This window comes from Sminthopsis crassicaudata, chromosome 1 (genome assembly GCF_048593235.1).
Source record: "Sminthopsis crassicaudata isolate SCR6 chromosome 1, ASM4859323v1, whole genome shotgun sequence".
NCBI classification, from domain to species: Eukaryota; Metazoa; Chordata; class Mammalia; order Dasyuromorphia; family Dasyuridae; genus Sminthopsis; species Sminthopsis crassicaudata.
Window position 1 is genome coordinate 664,774,380 of NC_133617.1, and position 6,000 is coordinate 664,780,379.

Sequence of the window (6,000 nt, forward strand, 5' to 3'; positions counted from 1 at the left end):
CTCTCCGGGAGAGGGGTCTGCTGCCCGATAATGGGCGAAGAGCCGGATGTAGTTGTGTCCGACTCTCACGGGGAGGGCGTGACCCATTTGGCGCATTCTCCCCCCCATGGGTTACCCTTAGGATGACGCTATATCACGTGGGCCCCTACTTTGGAGACCCCTTGAGAAATCCTCTCATCTTATGGCTGAAAAAGCAGAAGGCACAGACACAAATGTGATCAAGGTCACCCTGAGAGTAAACGTCAGAGCAGATTTAAAGCTGGCTCCTCTGACCCTAAATACAACTTTCCACCAGAGCAGCTCCTCAGCCCTGAACTCGTAGACCATGAAGTCCAAGGAGGCATGAAGGAGAATGCCTTTGTCCTCTGCTGAGACTGAGTCTAACTGTGGAATCTTCTGGATAGACTTGCCTGTGGAAAAATGTCTCCAGTGCCCGATGCACGTTCCTTCGACCCTCTGGAGTTTTCCATCTTCTTCAGGTCCCAATAGCCCAACACTGGTTTCCCCTTCTCATTCTCTCCCTCCCACTCAACCTGGTTTTATTTATACATATGTAAAATGTGGGATCTCACGTATTCTTTGTCAGCTAAACTATAGGCAGGTGCTGTGTGGGAGGCAATGAACTATAGTGTGATAGCAGGTCCTAGAATCAGGACATCTTGGCACTTGGTCATTCACTTCTCTGCATCAGTCCCTTCATCGGTAAATTAAAGAAGCCGGCACACACAGATTCTGCATCAGAGAACCTTTCTTTAAGGATCACTTGTTCCTCCCCCCTCCCCTAAGAGCAGTCACCAACTCTTCTTGCAAGTACCAAGGCTTACAAGTTCAAGAATAACTTTACTTCTATGCATATTTTTTGAAAATAAAAAAAACTTTAATAAAAAAATCATTAAAAAAGGATAATTTTACCTACAAATTAGGGAGTATTGATTGGGAATGGCTAAATAAGTTTGGCGCATGAATATAATGGCACATAGCTGGGCCATTAAAAAATGGGAAGGGAAGCATGAGAAAACATATGAATTGATACAGATGGATTACAAGAACCAGGAAAGTGGTATATACCAGAATTTCTTAAACTTTTCCCATTTATGTTTTTTTACCCAATTTTTATACAACGCTAGGTATGTATATATATATATATATATATATATATGCAAATCACACATTTACTGATAATAAATCATAATTTCCCAACCCCCACCTTCAGTTACTCAACTTCATATATGGCTGCAACCACCTTTTAAGAAGTTTTGGAATATGCAATGACCACAGCAATGTAAATGGAAAGAACAAACCCCCAAATTGAATGCTGCAGAATTATAATAACTGTACTTTGTCCCAGAGAAAAGATTCAAAAATTTGTCTTCTCTGCAGAGGTGGGGAATTATGGATATGAAATATTATATATTATCAGATTTCATTGATGTGTTGATCAATTGTGAATTAATTTTTCTTCTATTTTTAATCTGTAGGTAAGGGAGGAGGAGGGAATATATTCAGAAATGTCAACAAAAATTAAATTTTTTTTTTTTAAGACACTAAAAAAAATTTAAAGGCATGAAAAGGAAAGGACTATTCATGAGTCTATAAAGAGTGAACAGATACAGTCAGTCAGTCAGTCAGTCAGTCTGTCCCTCTCTCTTTTTTCTGGCTGAGGCAATTGGGGTTAGTTAGGTGACTTGCCCAGAGTCACACACCTAGGAAGCATTTCACATTTGAACTCAGGTCCTCCTGACTTCAGCGCTGGTACTTTATCTGCTGCGCCACCCAATTGCCTCAAACAGGTATGGTCTCTATGAGTTATAACATTGCCTTTGTTAGTGCCCCAGAAATAGGTAAGATTGATATCAGTGTTACCCCTTCTGAGAACCTTTTCTCTGCATCATATTGCTGCTTTTTGGGAGGTGGGAAGCACAATTTTCCTCCAATTGTTGCTCCTTGTTCCTGTTTTACTACTCCATCAGTCTCTTCCACTCCCTTAATGTGTTTCAGATCACCTACCTTTGTTCCTGTTGCCACTATGTCCAATAATCCCTAGTCATCGGTTCTCTGATAGTGTCAATTATTGGTGCCATAAAATGGAACTAAATTCAGAGATGAGGTAGATGGGGGCAGATTTAATAATCCTGGAAGCTGGGAGGCCTCCAGGGCCAGAAGAAAGGCATGTGGCCACCTCCACACCTGGGAGTTACCTGGTGTTACCTGGGAGTCCAGGGTGTTATCTGGGAGTTACCTGGTGTTATCTGGGAGTCGGAGGTACTCAGGCTTTCAGGACACTGCAGAGGAGGAAGTCTGTGCTAGTCCTTGAAAAGGCACCTCCTGGAGCTTGGTGATGATTACTCCAAGCTTCCTACTGGCCTCTTGGGCCCATTCTGCAGGATGGATCAGGTGCTTCCTAGAGAGGGGGGAGGTATCCATCCATTTGGGATTGATGGATTTCCCACCTGGGTAGTCATAGATGGGGGAGGGAGATGGCAGAGAAGGTATAAGGCAGGATGGAAGGTGTTCCCGGTGGGACGAATGGGCACAACTAGGCATGAACAGCTTGTTGAACAGAGAAAGCTTTTGGATAAAAACAGGATCATCCTTCATTTCATCATCATCATAGCTTGCATTCATCTTGTTCTTGGCAGCTTGCAAAATGCTCTACATATGTTCCCTCACTTGGTCCTCGCCGAAGTCCTACCACAGCGCTTCCCTGGGATGAAGCACTGGCTGCGGGTTCTCCAAGGCTATGCTAGTGGAGGTCCTACCATGATGAAATGGCTTCAAGAATGTCTTTTCCATTGAATTCTACATTGTTTTCCAAGAACAGGGCTAGTTCAATTTCAGAAAAGCTTATCACCAGGGCACTTGCAAGATCATGAGTTTTGTGGGTTTTTTACTTCTAAAAAATATTTACTAGGGAATGTTGCAATAGCATTGAGGGACAGAATTCCCACATGGAAGAAATCACAGATATTCTGAATAGTGAAATGCAGTGCCTAGAGGCCTACTTCTGTACTTGGGTTTCAAATTTCTGCCCTGGTTGAAGAATTTCTTTAATTTTCTATTTTACAACTACCTAGCATCATATCCTATAGAAATTGGGAGGGATCTTAGATCCAGGAACACAGATTATGGGACTTGGAAGGACTTTGAGAGTGGTCCAGGCCCTTCATCCTGCAGAAGAGGCAGAAAGGGGAAGGAAGCTAGCATGTGGGAGTTTCCCACATTGTGTCCTGAATGTGACCTCTTCTCTGTTTGACAAACACTCATTTCTGAATTTCCAGGCACAATGAAAATCTCTAAGTGTGGGGGGGGATGTAATTAGGGGAAGGGGGAACTAAGGGGGGGAAGAAGAGAAAGAGAGAGAGGGAGAAGGGGAGAGGGAAGGAAGGAGGGAAGAAGGAAGAAAGAAAGAAAAAAAGGAAGGAATGAAGGAAGAGAAAGAGAGACAGACAGACAGATTAGACAAAAAGAAAGAAATTTAGAGACAGAGACAGAGAGAGGAAAAAGACAGAGAGTCATAGAGGGAGAAAGGGGAGAGAGAAGAAAGAAGAGAGAGAGGGGGAGAGAGAGGGGGAGAGAGAGAGAGAGAGAGAGAGAGAGAGAGAGAGAGAGAGAGAGAGAGAGAGAGAGAGAGAGAGAGAGAGAGAGAGAAATAACTTAACTCTAACCTCTGGCTTTTGAGTGTACAATCTGGCCTGTGATGCTAGTAGCACTATGAAAATCCCCTCACCCCACAATATCCTTTGAACTGAGGCACCTGCAGCAGATTACACAGAACAGGTAGCAGAACAATTACAGCACCTTGAGTAATTCTTTATTAAGCAGTCATTCTAGTCAAATCTTTCCACTGTTGTTTAGTTTCCTTTGCAGGTAATACCTATTGCAGAGGGAAAGAAAGCATTGAAATAAATGAATTAACGCAGTCAAATCTAGCAATCTTTCACTGGGAAGAGTGAAAGGGTGACTCCTTAAGTGGAGTTTTGATAAATTCTTTCCAAGATAATATTAAAAACAGTAAGTTTAATGGAGACCAGAGTCCTGGGCTAAGCACATTGTAAAATTCAATATGAATTTACACATAACCCTTATCCTGATTCATTCACTAAACATGATTATGCATCTACTGTATGCAAAGCACCATACAAGCTAAGCACAATGTCCTGCTTGTTTGTTGTTAAGTAATTTCAAATTTAGATGTGCAGATTTTATTCCTCTGACCCATTTTTTCATCTGCACAATGGGAATAATAATTTTGTTATTCAGTTGTTGCTGACTTTATGTGAACACGCCATTTTCTTCTTCAACTCATTTTCCAGATAAGAGAACTGAAGCAACCAGGGTGAATTGACTTGCTCAGGGTCACACAGGAAATGTCTGAGGCTGGATTTGAACTCAGGTCTTATTGACCTTCAGACCTATGCTCTATTGTAGCCCCTACTTTAGGTGCTTAATAAATGTTTGCTTATTGATTTTTAAAATTGATACAAGACTCTGGAAATACAAAGACAAAACAAAGCTGACCTTCTCCAGGATCTTAAATTCTTCTAGAGGGACAACAAATACACAGATGAGCAAATACAAAGTAATTTGGGGAGATTGGCATTAAAAATTAGGGAGGACAGGAAAAAGCCTTATGTCAGAAGTGTCATTTAAGATGAATCTTGAAGAAAGTTAGAGATTCTAAAAGATAGACTTGAGGAGTGGAAAACTTTCTAAGCATGGAGGGGACCGTTTTGAAAGAAATGAAAGAAAATATTGCCTATGGAGAAAGCAAACAGTCTAATTTGGCTGGAATGGAGAGTGTACAAGGGAAATAATGTAAAATCAGTCTGGAAAAGCTGGAGTCAGATTGTATAGGGATTTAAATGCCAAACAGAGTTCATCTGGAGGAACAAAAGGTCAAAAATCCCAAGGGAAATAACAGGGAAAAAAAGTAGGAAATAAGGAAGTCTAACAGCACCAGATCTTAAATTGTTCGCCAGAGCATCATTCATCAAAATAATTTGCTATTGGTTAAAAACTAAAAAGGCCATCAATGGAACATAATAAGCACACAACATAGGAAAGAAAACAAACGCAGGAACCTCGAAGTGAGCATAGCCAGAGGTCAGAGCTACTGGGTAAGGACCCACTTGACAAAAACTGCTGGGAAAAGTAAGCAGTAGTTTGGCAGAAATTAGGTTTATACCAGTACCTCCCACACTATACCAAGATAAGCTCTGAATGAATATATAAGCTATATATAAAAGGTAGAAGAATAAGGGGGGAAAATTACCTTTCAGATCTATGGAAAGGGAAATGATTCATGTCCAAACATAATAGAAAAGATCATAGACAAAAGAAAAATGGACAATTTTGGCTATATGAAACTTAAAAGTTTTACACAAATAAATACAATTCAACTAAGATCAGAAGGAAAATATATAACCATAGAAAAATCTTTGCAGCAAGTTTTTCTGATTAAGGTATTGTTTCATATATATGGAACTGATTCCAAATTTTAAGAATAAGAGCCATTCACCAACCTGACAAAGGATGGACAAAGAATATGAACAGGTAGTTTTCAGGTGAAGACATTCAAGCTGTCTATAACCATATTCTAAAATTCTTCAAATCACTATTAATTAGAAAAATGTACATTAAAGCAACTCTGAGATTCTACTTCTTATTTGTCAGAGTAACAAAGTTGACAAAAAAAAAAAAAGAGGATGACAGATACATTGACGCAGTGTTGATGGATTGGTCCATCCAACATGGAAAGCAATTTGGAGCTATGCCCCAAATGTTATTAAACCCTTTGGCTCAGTTATGTTCCTACTCCAAAGTACTCAAGGAAAGAAGAAAAGGAACTGTATGCACAAAAAATATTTATAGCAACTTGTAACCTCCCACTGAGGCTACTGATTGCCAGGGCCATACATACCGATCTTTCCCGGATACACACGAAGATGAGCCAATGTTAAAATGTCAAACACCCTTTCTTTATTGGTGTTCTCAGCAGGG